We start from the raw sequence: 15162 nt of genomic DNA, 5'->3' as shown, positions 1-15162 counted from the left end.
TTAGAGTAAGAACAGTGTAGTTTTCGAATGACAACATTTGGAAGATGACAAGTCTGGAACATCTCAAAAAAGAGTTAGAAGTGAGTTCTGTTTTGCTTTTCTTTGTTCAAGCTTTTCTTTGAAATAAAATCATGTTCTTTGGAAAGTGTATAATTTCATGAAATGCTTTAGTGAGAAATTGACATGTGTTTTTCTGAAAAGAGGAGCAGTTGTTTAGGACATTTAAAAGTATTTTTAGAATTTAGAACAGGGTATCTTTTCTCTGTTCAAACTTTACTTTGAAAGATAATCACGTTATTTTGAAAGTGTATAATTTCATGAAATGCTTAAGTAAGAAATGCACATGTGTTTCTCTGAAAAGAGGAGCAGTTCTTTGCGATCAGACAAAGAATTGTTAGAAGTTAGAACAGTGTTCCTTTTCTCTGTACAAACTTTATTTGAAAGAAAATAACGTTGTTTTGAAAGTGTACAATTTCATGAAAAAGTTTAGTGAGAAATGCACATGTGTATCTCTGAAAAGAGAAGCAGTTGTTTGGAACATGTCAAAGTCTTGTTAAGAAGTGAGAACAGTGTTCTTTTTCTCTGTACAACTTTACTTTGAAAGATAATCATGTTCTTTGAAAGTGTATAATTTCATGAAATGCTTTAGTGACAAACTCCCTGTGTTTCTCTGAAAAGAGGGGCAGTTGTGTGTGACATGACAATGTATTTTTTGAAGTATGAACAGTGTTTCATTTCTCTGTACTATCTTTATCTTCTGAAAGTGTATAATTTCATGAAATGCTTTAGTGAGAAATGCACATGTGTTTCTCTTCAAACAGAAGCAAATGTTTGGAACATGTCTAGTTTAGAGCATTTCAAAGAAGAGTAATAAGTGAGTTCTGTTTTTCTGTTCTTTCTGCAAGATTATTTAAAAGAAAATCACGTTCTTTTGAAAGTGTATAATTTCATGAAGTCTTTTGGTGGGAAAAGTAAATGTTTTTCTCTGAAAAGACGGGCAGTTGTTTGCAACATGACAAAGTATTGTTAGAAGTGAGTACAGTGTTCCTTTTCTCTGTACAATTTTTACTTTGAAAGAAAATCACATTCTGTTGAAAGTGAATAATTACATAAAATGATTTAGTGAGAAACGCACATGTGTATCTCTGAAAAGAGAAGCAGTTGTTTGGAACATGTCAAAGTATTGTTAGGAGTGAGAACAGTGTTCCTTTGCTCTGTACTAACTTTACTTTGAAAGATAATGACATTCTTTTAAAGCGTATAATTTCATGAAATGTTTCACTGAGGAACACACATGTGTTTCTCTGAAAAGAGAAGCAGTTGTTTGGAACATGGCAAAGAAGAGTTAGAGGAGAGTTCTGTTTTGCTTTTCTTTGTGCAAGCTTTACTTTGAAAGAAAATCATATTCATTGAAAGTGTATATTTTCATGAAATGATTTAGTGAGAAACGCACATGTGTTTCTCTGAAAAGGGGAGCAGTTGTTTAGGACATTTATGAGTATTTTTAGAAGTGAGAAGAGTGTTTCTTTTTTTTGTTCAAACTTTACTTTGAAAGATAATCACATTCTTTTGAAAGTGTATAATTTCATGAAATGCTTTGGTGAGAAAAGTAAATGTTTTCCTCTGAAAAGAAGCGCAGTTGTTTGAGACATGACAAAGTACTGTTAGAAGTGAGTACAGTGTTCCTTTTCTCTGTACAATCTTTACTTTGAATAAAAATCACATTTTTTTGAAAGTGAATAATTTCATGAAATGGTTTAGTGAGAAATGCACATGTGTATCTCTAAAAAGAGAAGCAGTTGTTTGGAACACGTCAAAGTATTGTTAGAAGTGAGAACAGTGTTCCTTTTCTCTGTACAAACTTTACTTTGAAAGATAATCACGTTCTTTTGAACGTGGATAATTTCATGAAATGTTTTAGTGAGAAACGCACATGTATTTCTCTGAAAAGATGTGCAGTTGTTTGCAAGATGACAAAGTATTGTTACAAGTATTAACAGTGTTCAATTTATCTGTACAATCTTTACTTTAAAAGAAAATCACATTCTTTTGAAACTGTATAATTTCATGAAATGATTTAGGGAGAAACGCACATGTGTTTCTCTGGAAAGAAGAACATTTGTGTGGGACATGTAAAAGTATTGTTAGAAGTGAGAAGACTGTTTCTTTTCTCTGTAAAACCTTTACATTGAAAGATAATCACGTTCTTTTGAAAGTGTATAATTTCATGAAATTCATTATTGAGAAACAGACATGTGTTTGTCTGAAAAGAGAAGCAGTTGTTTGGAACATATAAAAGTATTGTTAAAAGTGAGAACAGTGTTCCTTTTCTCTGTACAAACTTTACTTTGAAAGATAATCACGTTCTTTTGAAAGTGTATAATTTCTTGAAATGCTTTAGTGAGAAATGCACATTTAATTTTTGTAAAGAGAAGGAGTGGTTTGCAACATGAAAAAGTATTGTTAGAAGTGAGAACAGTGTTCCATTTCTTGTACAAACTTTATTTGAAAGAAAATCACATTGTTTTGAAAGTGTACACTTTCATGAAACGTTTTAGTGAGAAATGCACATGTGTTTCTCTGAAAAGAGGGACAGTTGTTTGCAACATGACAAAGTATTGTTACAAGTATTATCAGTGTTCAATTTATCTGTACAATCTTTACTTTAAAAGAAAATCACATTCTTTTGAAAGTGTATAATTTCATGAAATGGTTTAGTGAGAAATGCACATGTGTTTCTCTGAAAAGAGAAGCAGTTGTGTGGGACTTGTAAAAGTATTGTTAGAAGTGAGAAGACTGTTTCTTTTCTCTGTACAAACTTTACATTAAAAGATAATCACGTTCTTTTGAAAGTGTATAATTTTATGAAATGCTTTATTGAGAAAAAGACATGTGTTTGTCTGAAAAGAGAAGCAGTTGTTTGGAAGATACCAAGTTTGGAACATGTCAAAGAAGAGTTAGAAGTGAGTTCTGTTTACTTTTCTTTGTGCAAGCTTTACTTTGAAAGAAAATCACATTATTTTAAAAATGTATAATTTCATAGAATGTTTTAGTGAGAAACGCACATGTGTTTCTCTGAAAAGAGGAGCATTTGTGTGGGACATGTAAATGTATTGTTAGAAGTGAGAAGACTGTTTCTTTTCTCTGTACAAACTTTACATTGAAAGATAATCACGTTCTTTTGAAAGTGTATAATTTTATGAAATGCTTTATTGAGAAATGGACATGTGTTTGTCTGAAAAGAGAAGCAGTTGTTTGGAAGATATCAAGATTGGAACATGTCAAAGAAGAGTTAGAAGTGAGTTCTGTTTTGCTTTTCTTTGTGCAAGCTTTAATTTGAAAGAAAATCATGTTCATTGAAAGTGTATATTTTCATGAAATGCTTTAGTGAGAAATGCACATGTGTTTCTCTTAAAAGAGGAGCAGTTGTTTGGAACATATAAAAGTATTCTTAGAAGTGAGAACAGTGTTCCTTTTCTCTGTACAAACTTTACTTTGAAAGATAATCACGTTCTTTTGAAAGTGTATAATTTCTTGAAATGCTTTAGTGAGAACATCACATGTGATTCTTTGTAAAGAGAAGAAGTGGTATGCAACATGAAAAAGTATTGTTACAAGTGAGAACAGTGTTCCATTTCTTGTACAAACTTTATTTGAAAGAAAATCACGTACTTTTGAAAGTGTATAATTTCATGAAATGGTTTAGTGAGAAACACAATGTGTTTCTCTTAAAAGAGGAACAGTTGTTTGGAACATATAAAAGTATTGTTAGAAGTGAGAACAGTGTTCCTTTTCTCTGTACAAACTTTACTTTGAAAGAAAATCACGTTCTTTGGAAAGTGTATAATTACATGAAATGCTTTAGTGAGAAATGCACACGTTTCTCTGAAAAGAGGGGTAGTTGTTTGAGACTTGACAAAGTATTGTTAGAAGTTAGTACAGTATTGCTTTTTTCTTTACAATCTTTACTAAAAGAAAATTGCATTCTTTTCAAAGTGAATAATTCCATGAAATGGTTTAGTAAGATACACACATGTGTATCTCTGAAAAGAGAAGCAGTTGTTTTCGACATGACAAAGTATTGTTAGAAGTGAGAACATTGTTCCATTTGTCTGTACAATCTTTACTTTGAAAGAAAATCACCTTATTTTGAAAGTGTATAATTTCATTAAATGCTTTAGTGAGAAAAGCACATGTGTTTCTCTGAAATGTGTAGCAGTTTTTTGGGACATGTAAAAGTATTGCTTGAAGTGACAACAGTGTTTCTTTTCTCTGTACAAACTTTATTTTGAAAGATAATCACGTTCTTTTGAAAGTATATAATATCATGAAATGCTTTATTGAGAAACGGACATGTGTTACTCTGAAAAGAGGTGCAGTTCTTTGCGACCGGAAAAAGTATTGTTAGAAGTGAGAACAGTGTTCCTTTTCTCTGTACAATCATTACTTTGATAGCAAATCACGTTCTTTTGAATGTGTATAATTTCATTAAATGGTTTAGTGAGAAACGCACATGTGTATCTCTGAAAAGAGAAGCAGTTCTTTGGAACATGTCAAAGTATTGTTAAGAATTGAAAAGAGTGTTACTTTTCTCTATACAAACCTTACTTAGAGAGATAATCACATTCTCTTGAAAGTGTATAAATTCATGAAATGCTTTAGTGAGAAACACACATGTGTTTTTCTAAAAAGAGATGCAGTTCTTTCCGACAAGACTAAGTATTGTTAGAAGTGTGAACAGTGTTCCATTTCTCTGTACAATCTTTACTTTAAAAGATAATCACATTCTTTTGAAAGTGTATAATTTCATGAAATGATTTATTGAGAAACGCACATTTTTATCTATGAAAAGAGAAGCAGTTGTTTGGAAAATGTCAAAGTATTGTTAAGAAGTGAGAACAGTGTTCCTTTTCTCTGTACAAACTTTACTCTGAAAGATAATCACATTCTTTGGAAAGTGTAATAAATTCATAAAATGTTTTAGTGTAAAACGCACATGTGTTTCTCTGAAAAGAGGAGCAGATGTCTGGGACATGTAAAAGTATAGTTAGAACTGAGAACAGTGTTCCTTTTCTCTATAAAACTTTGCTTTGAAAGATAATCATGTTCTTTTGAAAGTGTATTTATTGCATGAAATTCTTTTAAGAAACACACAAGTGTTTCTCTGTAAAGAGAAGCAGTTGTTTGCGACCTGTCAAAGTATTGTTAGAACTGAGATAATTATTCTTTTTCTCTGTACAAGCTTTACTTTGAAAGATAATCACATTGCTTTGAAAGTGCGTTCATTTCCTGAAAAGCTTATTTAGAAACGCATATGTGTTTCTTAGTAAAGAGAAGCAGTTGTTTGTGACATGTCAAAGTATTGTGAGAAGTGAGATTAGTGTTCCTTTTCTCTGTACAAGCTTTATTTTGAAAGATAATCACATTATTTTGAAAGTGTAGTTTTTCTTGAAAAGCTTAAGTTAGAAACGCACTTGTGTTTCTTGATAAAGAGAAGCAGTTGTTTGCGGGATATCAAAGTATCGTTAGAAGTGAGATCAGTGTACCTTTCTCTGTACAAGCTTTACTTTGAAAGATAATCACATTCTTTTGAAAGTGTATTTATTTTATAAATAGCTTTAGTAAGAAACGCACATGTCTTTCTCTGTAAAGGGAAGCATTTCTTTGCGACATATCAAAGTATTTTTACAAGTGAGATCAGTGTACCTTTCTCTGTAGAAGCTTTACATTGAAAGATAACCACATTCTTTTGAAAGTGTATTCATTTTATTAAAACCTTAAGTAAGAAGAGCACATGTCTTTCTCTGTGAAGAAAAGCAGTTGTTTGTGACATGTCAAATGTTTGTTAGAAGTGGGATCAGTGTTCCTTTTCTCTGTACAAGCTTCATTTTGAAAGATAATCTCATTTTTTTGAAAGTGTAATCTTTCCTGAAAAGCTTTAGTTAGAAACGCACTTGTGTTACTTGGTAAGGAGAAGCTGTTGTGTAGGACATGTAAAAGTATTGTTTGAAGTGAGGTCAATATTCCTTATCTCTGTAGAAGCTTTCCTTTAAAGATAATCACATTTTTTTGAAACTATATTCATTTCCAGAAAAGCTTTAGTAACTAACACACATGTGTTTCTTGGTAAAGAGTAGCAGTTGTTTGCGTCATGTCAACGTCTGGTTAGAAGTGATATCATGGTTCCCTTTCTCTGTACAAGCTTTAATTTGAAGGATAATCAAGTTCTTTTGAAAGTGTATACATTTTTTGAAAAGCATTAGTTAGAAACACACACGTGTTTCTTGGTAAAGAGAAGCCATTGTTTGCGACATGTCAAAGTATTTTTAGAAGTGAGATCAGTGTACCTTTCTCTGTACAAACTTTACATTGAAAGATAATCACATTCTTTTGAAAGTGTATTCATTTCATTAATAGCTTTAGTAAGAAACGCACAAGTGTTTCTCTGTAAAGAGAAGCTGTTGTTTGCGACATGTCAAAGTATTGTTAGAAGTGAGATCAGTGTTCCATTCTCTGTAGAAGCTTTGCTTTGAAATACAATTGGTTCTTTAAAAAGTGTATTCATTTCTTTAAAACTTTAGTAAGCAAAGCACATGTGTTACTTGGTTAGGAGAAGCAGTTGTTTGGGACATGTCAAAATATTGTTTGAAGTGAGATCAATATTCCTTTTCTCTGTACAAGCTTTAATTTGAAAGATAATCACGTTCTTTTGAAAGTGTATACATTTCTTGAAAATCTTTAGTAAGAAACATACATGTATTTCTCTCTAAAGAAAAGCAGTTGTTTGTGACATGTCAAATTACTGTTAAAAATGAGAACAGTTTTCTTTTCTCTCTACAAGCTTTACTTTGAAAGATAATCTCATTGTTTTGAAAGTGTATTCATTTCAAAAATAGCTTTAGTAAGAAACGCACAACTGTTTCTCTGTAAAGAAAAGCCATTTTTTGCGACATGTCAAAGTATTTTTGGAAGAGAGATAAGTGTTCCTTTCTCTGTAGAAGCTTTACTTTGAAAGATAATCACATTTATTTCAAAGTGTATTCATTTCATGAAAAGCTTTAGGAAGAAACACACATGTGTTTCCCTGTAAAGAGAAGCAGTTGTTTGCGACGTGTCAAATTATTGTTAGAAGTGATATCAATGTTCCTTTTCTCCGTAGAAGCTTTACTTTGAAAGAAAGTCACATTCTTTGGAAAGTGTATTCATTTTATAAATAGCTTTAGTAAGAAACACACGTCTTTCTGTGTAAAGAAAAGTTGTTTGCGACATGTCAAATTACTGTTAGAAGTGAGATCAGTGTTCCTTTTCTCTGTAGAAGCTATGCTTTGAAATATAATCACGTTCTTTTGAAAGTGTATTCATTTCTTGAAAAGCTTTACTAAGAAACCCACGTGTATCTTGTTAAAGAGAAGCAATTGTTTGCGACATGTCAAAGTATTGTTTGAAGTGAGATCAGTATTCCTTTTCTCTGTAGAAGCTTTATTTGAAAGATAATCACATTCTTTTGAAAGTGTATTCATTTCTTGAAATGCTTTAGTAAGAAACGCACATGTCTTTTTCTGTAAAGCAAAGCAGTTCTTTGTGACATGTCAAAGGCTTGTTAGAAGTGAGATCCGTGTTCCTTTTCTCTGTAGAATCTTTGCTTTTAAATATAATCACGTTCTTTTTAAAGTGTATTCATTTTAGGAAAAGCTTTATTAAGAAATGCACATGTGCTTCTCCTTATAGAGAAGCAGATTTTTCCGACATATCTATTACTGTTTGAAGTGAGATCAGTTTTCCTTTTCTCTGTAGAAGCTTTACTTTGGAAGATAATCACATTGTTTTGAAAGAGTTCATTTCAAAAATAGCTTTAGTAAGAAACGCAAAAGTGTTTCTTTGTAAAGAAAAGCAGTTGTTTGCAACATGGCAAATTACTGTTAGAAGTGAGATCAGTGTTACTTTTCTCTGTAGAAGCTTTGCTTTGAAATATAATCATGTTCTTTTGAAAGTGTATTCATCTCTTGAAAAGCTTTATTAAGAAACACATGTGTTTCTTGGTAAAGAGAAGCAGTTTTTGCTACATGTCAAAGTCTTTTGAGAAGTGAGATCAGTGTTCCTTTTCTCTATAGAAGCTTTACTTTGGAAGATAATCACGTTTTTTTGAAAGTGCATTTATTTCATGAAATACTTTTGTAAGAAACACACATGTGTTTCTCTGTAAGGAGAAGCAGTTGTTTTCGACATGTCAAAGTATTGTTAGAAGTGAGATCAGTAGTCATTTTCTGTGTGCAACCTTTAATTTGAAATATAATCATGTTCTTTTGAAAGTGTATTTATTTCTTTAAATGCTTTAGTAATAACACACATGTGTTTCTTGGTAAGGAAAGGCAGTTGTTTCTGACATGTCAAAGCCTTGTTAGAAGTGAGATCAGTATTCATTTCTCTTTAGAAACGTTACTTTGAAAGATAATCACATTCTTTGAAAGTGTATTCATTTCATAAATAACTTAAGTAAGAAATGCACAACTGTTCCTTGTAAAGAGAAGCCATTGTTTACGACATGTCAAAGTATTGTTAGAAGTGAGATCAGTGTTCCTTTTCTCTGTACAAGCTTTACATTGAAAGATAATCACGCTATTTTGAAACTGTATTCTTTCCTGAAAAGCTTTAGTTAAAACGCACTTGTGTTACTTGGTAAGGAGAAGCAGTTGTTTGCGACATGTCAAAGTGTTGTTTGAAGTGAGGTCAATATTCCTTTTCTAGGTACAAGATTTACTTTGAAAGATAATCACATTCTTTTGAAAGTGTATTCATTTCCTGAAAAGCTTTAGTAACTAACACACATGTGTTTCTTGATAAAGAGAAGCAGTTTTTTGCGACATGTCAACGTCTTGTTAGAAGTGATATCAGTGTTCCTTTTCTTTGTACAAGCTTTACTTTGAAGGATAATCACATTCTTTTGAAAGTGTATACATTTCTTGAACAGCTTTAGTTAGAAACACATGTGTTTCTTGGTAAAGAGAAGCAGTTGTTTGCGACATGTCAAAGTATTGTTAGAAGTGAGATCAGTTTACCTTTCTCTGTACAACTTTACTTTGAAAGATAATCATATTCTTCTGAAAGTGTATTCATTTCATTAATAGCTTTAGTAAGAAACGCACAAGTGTTTCTCTGTAAAGAGAAGCAGTTGTTTGCGACATGTCAAAGTATTGTTAGAAGTGAGATCAGTGTTCCATTCTCTGTAGAAACTCTGCTTTGAAATATAATCATGTTCTTTTAAAAGTGTATTCATTTCTTTAAAACTTTAGTAAGCAAAGCACATGTGTTACTTGGTTAGGAGAAGCAGTTGTTTGGGACATGTCAAAATATTGTTTGAAGTGAGATCAATATTCCTTTTCTCTGTACAAGCTTTAATTTGAAAGATAATCACGTTCTTTTGAAAGTGTATACATTTCTTGAAAATCTTTAGTAAGAAACATACATGTATTTCTCTCTAAAGAAAAGCAGTTGTTTGTGACATGTCAAATTACTGTTAAAAATGAGAACAGTTTTCTTTTCTCTCTACAAGCTTTACTTTGAAAGATAATCTCATTGTTTTGAAAGTGTATTCATTTCAAAAATAGCTTTAGTAAGAAACGCACAACTGTTTCTCTGTAAAGAAAAGCCATTTTTTGCGACATGTCAAAGTATTTTTGGAAGAGAGATAAGTGTTCCTTTCTCTGTAGAAGCTTTACTTTGAAAGATAATCACATTTATTTCAAAGTGTATTCATTTCATGAAAAGCTTTAGGAAGAAACACACATGTGTTTCCCTGTAAAGAGAAGCAGTTGTTTGCGACGTGTCAAATTATTGTTAGAAGTGATATCAATGTTCCTTTTCTCCGTAGAAGCTTTACTTTGAAAGAAAGTCACATTCTTTGGAAAGTGTATTCATTTTATAAATAGCTTTAGTAAGAAACACACGTCTTTCTGTGTAAAGAAAAGTTGTTTGCGACATGTCAAATTACTGTTAGAAGTGAGATCAGTGTTCCTTTTCTCTGTAGAAGCTATGCTTTGAAATATAATCACGTTCTTTTGAAAGTGTATTCATTCATTTCTTGAAAAGCTTTACTAAGAAACCCACGTGTATCTTGTTAAAGAGAAGCAATTGTTTGCGACATGTCAAAGTATTGTTTGAAGTGAGATCAGTATTCCTTTTCTCTGTAGAAGCTTTATTTGAAAGATAATCACATTCTTTTGAAAGTGTATTCATTTCTTGAAATGCTTTAGTAAGAAACGCACATGTCTTTTTCTGTAAAGCAAAGCAGTTCTTTGTGACATGTCAAAGGCTTGTTAGAAGTGAGATCCGTGTTCCTTTTCTCTGTAGAATCTTTGCTTTTAAATATAATCACGTTCTTTTTAAAGTGTATTCATTTTAGGAAAAGCTTTATTAAGAAATGCACATGTGCTTCTCCTTATAGAGAAGCAGATTTTTCCGACATATCTATTACTGTTTGAAGTGAGATCAGTTTTCCTTTTCTCTGTAGAAGCTTTACTTTGGAAGATAATCACATTGTTTTGAAAGAGTTCATTTCAAAAATAGCTTTAGTAAGAAACGCAAAAGTGTTTCTTTGTAAAGAAAAGCAGTTGTTTGCAACATGGCAAATTACTGTTAGAAGTGAGATCAGTGTTACTTTTCTCTGTAGAAGCTTTGCTTTGAAATATAATCATGTTCTTTTGAAAGTGTATTCATCTCTTGAAAAGCTTTATTAAGAAACACATGTGTTTCTTGGTAAAGAGAAGCAGTTTTTGCTACATGTCAAAGTCTTTTGAGAAGTGAGATCAGTGTTCCTTTTCTCTATAGAAGCTTTACTTTGGAAGATAATCACGTTTTTTTGAAAGTGCATTTATTTCATGAAATACTTTTGTAAGAAACACATGTGTGTTTCTCTGTAAGGAGAAGCAGTTGTTTTCGACATGTCAAAGTATTGTTAGAAGTGAGATCAGTAGTCATTTTCTGTGTGCAAGCTTTAATTTGAAATATAATCACGTTCTTTTGAAAGTGTATTTATTTCTTTAAATGCTTTAGTAATAACACACATGTGTTTCTTGGTAAGGAAAGGCAGTTGTTTCTGACATGTCAAAGCCTTGTTAGAAGTGAGATCAGTGTTCATTTCTCTTTAGAAACTTTACTTTGAAAGATAATCACATTCTTTTGAAAGTGTATTCATTTCCTGAAAAGCTTTAGTAACTAACACACATGTGTTTCTTGATAAAGAGAAGCAGTTTTTTGCGACATGTCAACGTCTTGTTAGAAGTGATATCAGTGTTCCTTTTCTTTGTACAAGCTTTACTTTGAAGGATAATCACATTCTTTTGAAAGTGTATACATTTCTTGAACAGCTTTAGTTAGAAACACATGTGTTTCTTGGTAAAGAGAAGCAGTTGTTTGCGACATGTCAAAGTATTGTTAGAAGTGAGATCAGTTTACCTTTCTCTGTACAACTTTACTTTGAAAGATAATCATATTCTTCTGAAAGTGTATTCATTTCATTAATAGCTTTAGTAAGAAACGCACAAGTGTTTCTCTGTAAAGAGAAGCAGTTGTTTGCGACATGTCAAAGTATTGTTAGAAGTGAGATCAGTGTTCCATTCTCTGTAGAAACTCTGCTTTGAAATATAATCATGTTCTTTTAAAAGTGTATTCATTTCTTTAAAACTTTAGTAAGCAAAGCACATGTGTTACTTGGTTAGGAGAAGCAGTTGTTTGGGACATGTCAAAATATTGTTTGAAGTGAGATCAATATTCCTTTTCTCTGTACAAGCTTTAATTTGAAAGATAATCACGTTCTTTTGAAAGTGTATACATTTCTTGAAAATCTTTAGTAAGAAACATACATGTATTTCTCTCTAAAGAAAAGCAGTTGTTTGTGACATGTCAAATTACTGTTAAAAATGAGAACAGTTTTCTTTTCTCTCTACAAGCTTTACTTTGAAAGATAATCTCATTGTTTTGAAAGTGTATTCATTTCAAAAATAGCTTTAGTAAGAAACGCACAACTGTTTCTCTGTAAAGAAAAGCCATTTTTTGCGACATGTCAAAGTATTTTTGGAAGAGAGATAAGTGTTCCTTTCTCTGTAGAAGCTTTACTTTGAAAGATAATCACATTTATTTCAAAGTGTATTCATTTCATGAAAAGCTTTAGGAAGAAACACACATGTGTTTCCCTGTAAAGAGAAGCAGTTGTTTGCGACGTGTCAAATTATTGTTAGAAGTGATATCAATGTTCCTTTTCTCCGTAGAAGCTTTACTTTGAAAGAAAGTCACATTCTTTGGAAAGTGTATTCATTTTATAAATAGCTTTAGTAAGAAACACACGTCTTTCTGTGTAAAGAAAAGTTGTTTGCGACATGTCAAATTACTGTTAGAAGTGAGATCAGTGTTCCTTTTCTCTGTAGAAGCTATGCTTTGAAATATAATCACGTTCTTTTGAAAGTGTATTCATTCATTTCTTGAAAAGCTTTACTAAGAAACCCACGTGTATCTTGTTAAAGAGAAGCAATTGTTTGCGACATGTCAAAGTATTGTTTGAAGTGAGATCAGTATTCCTTTTCTCTGTAGAAGCTTTATTTGAAAGATAATCACATTCTTTTGAAAGTGTATTCATTTCTTGAAATGCTTTAGTAAGAAACGCACATGTCTTTTTCTGTAAAGCAAAGCAGTTCTTTGTGACATGTCAAAGGCTTGTTAGAAGTGAGATCCGTGTTCCTTTTCTCTGTAGAATCTTTGCTTTTAAATATAATCACGTTCTTTTTAAAGTGTATTCATTTTAGGAAAAGCTTTATTAAGAAATGCACATGTGCTTCTCCTTATAGAGAAGCAGATTTTTCCGACATATCTATTACTGTTTGAAGTGAGATCAGTTTTCCTTTTCTCTGTAGAAGCTTTACTTTGGAAGATAATCACATTGTTTTGAAAGAGTTCATTTCAAAAATAGCTTTAGTAAGAAACGCAAAAGTGTTTCTTTGTAAAGAAAAGCAGTTGTTTGCAACATGGCAAATTACTGTTAGAAGTGAGATCAGTGTTACTTTTCTCTGTAGAAGCTTTGCTTTGAAATATAATCATGTTCTTTTGAAAGTGTATTCATCTCTTGAAAAGCTTTATTAAGAAACACATGTGTTTCTTGGTAAAGAGAAGCAGTTTTTGCTACATGTCAAAGTCTTTTGAGAAGTGAGATCAGTGTTCCTTTTCTCTATAGAAGCTTTACTTTGGAAGATAATCACGTTTTTTTGAAAGTGCATTTATTTCATGAAATACTTTTGTAAGAAACACACGTGTGTTTCTCTGTAAGGAGAAGCAGTTGTTTTCGACATGTCAAAGTATTGTTAGAAGTGAGATCAGTAGTCATTTTCTGTGTGCAACCTTTAATTTGAAATATAATCATGTTCTTTTGAAAGTGTATTTATTTCTTTAAATGCTTTAGTAATAACACACATGTGTTTCTTGGTAAGGAAAGGCAGTTGTTTCTGACATGTCAAAGCCTTGTTAGAAGTGAGATCAGTATTCATTTCTCTTTAGAAACGTTACTTTGAAAGATAATCACATTCTTTGAAAGTGTATTCATTTCATAAATAACTTAAGTAAGAAATGCACAACTGTTCCTTGTAAAGAGAAGCCATTGTTTACGACATGTCAAAGTATTGTTAGAAGTGAGATCAGTGTTCCTTTTCTCTGTACAAGCTTTACATTGAAAGATAATCATGCTATTTTGAAACTGTATTCTTTCCTGAAAAGCTTTAGTTAAAACGCACTTGTGTTACTTGGTAAGGAGAAGCAGTTGTTTGCGACATGTCAAAGTGTTGTTTGAAGTGAGGTCAATATTCCTTTTCTAGGTACAAGATTTACTTTGAAAGATAATCACATTCTTTTGAAAGTGTATTCATTTCCTGAAAAGCTTTAGTAACTAACACACATGTGTTTCTTGATAAAGAGAAGCAGTTTTTTGCGACATGTCAACGTCTTGTTAGAAGTGATATCAGTGTTCCTTTTCTTTGTACAAGCTTTACTTTGAAGGATAATCACATTCTTTTGAAAGTGTATACATTTCTTGAACAGCTTTAGTTAGAAACACATGTGTTTCTTGGTAAAGAGAAGCAGTTGTTTGCGACATGTCAAAGTATTGTTAGAAGTGAGATCAGTTTACCTTTCTCTGTACAACTTTACTTTGAAAGATAATCATATTCTTCTGAAAGTGTATTCATTTCATTAATAGCTTTAGTAAGAAACGCACAAGTGTTTCTCTGTAAAGAGAAGCAGTTGTTTGCGACATGTCAAAGTATTGTTAGAAGTGAGATCAGTGTTCCATTCTCTGTAGAAGCTCTGCTTTGAAATATAATCATGTTCTTTTAAAAGTGTATTCATTTCTTTAATGGCGGTCAATGAAGACTGATGAGAAGCCAAGGACAATGGCACTAGGTTTCGATCCTAATACATGAACTGGCTTTGTGGGAGCTTAGCCTGTTTGGACGCACACCTTTCTGAACGTAGATAGAAGGACCTTGGTCTTCCCGCAGGGCAGGGAATTTGGACTGCTCTTCAGTATCGAGAGGGAGGGGGAATGGAGTGGAGGGAGGAGAAGAGGAGTGGGGATAGGGGGAGGGAAGTGGGGGGAGGGCAATATATGGGAGGAGGGGAGGGAAATGGGAAATGGGGAGCAGGTGGAAATTTTAATTAAAAAAGAATAGAAATAAATAAATAAGTAAAAAAAATAAAAAATAAAAAAAAAATAAAACTTTAGTAGGCAAAGCACATGTGTTACTTGGTTAGGAGAAGCAGTTGTTTGGGACATGTCAAAATATTGTTTGAAGTGAGATCAATATTCCTTTTCTCTGTACAAGCTTTAATTTGAAAGATAATCACGTTCTTTTGAAAGTGTATACATTTCTTGAAAATCTTTAGTAAGAAACATACATGTATTTCTCTCTAAAGAAAAGCAGTTGTTTGTGACATGTCAAATTACTGTTAAAAATGAGAACAGTTTTCTTTTCTCTCTACAAGCTTTACTTTGAAAGATAATCTCATTGTTTTGAAAGTGTATTCATTTCAAAAATAGCTAGGTAAGAAACGCACAACTGTTTCTCTGTAAAGAAAAGCCATTTTTTGCGACATGTCAAAGTATTTTTGGAAGAGAGATAAGTGTTC

This window comes from Chionomys nivalis, chromosome 4 (genome assembly GCF_950005125.1).
Source record: "Chionomys nivalis chromosome 4, mChiNiv1.1, whole genome shotgun sequence".
Taxonomy (NCBI): domain Eukaryota; kingdom Metazoa; phylum Chordata; class Mammalia; order Rodentia; family Cricetidae; genus Chionomys; species Chionomys nivalis.
The sequence above is the reverse complement of the archived record's forward strand: the minus strand, read 5'-3'. Positions refer to the sequence as shown.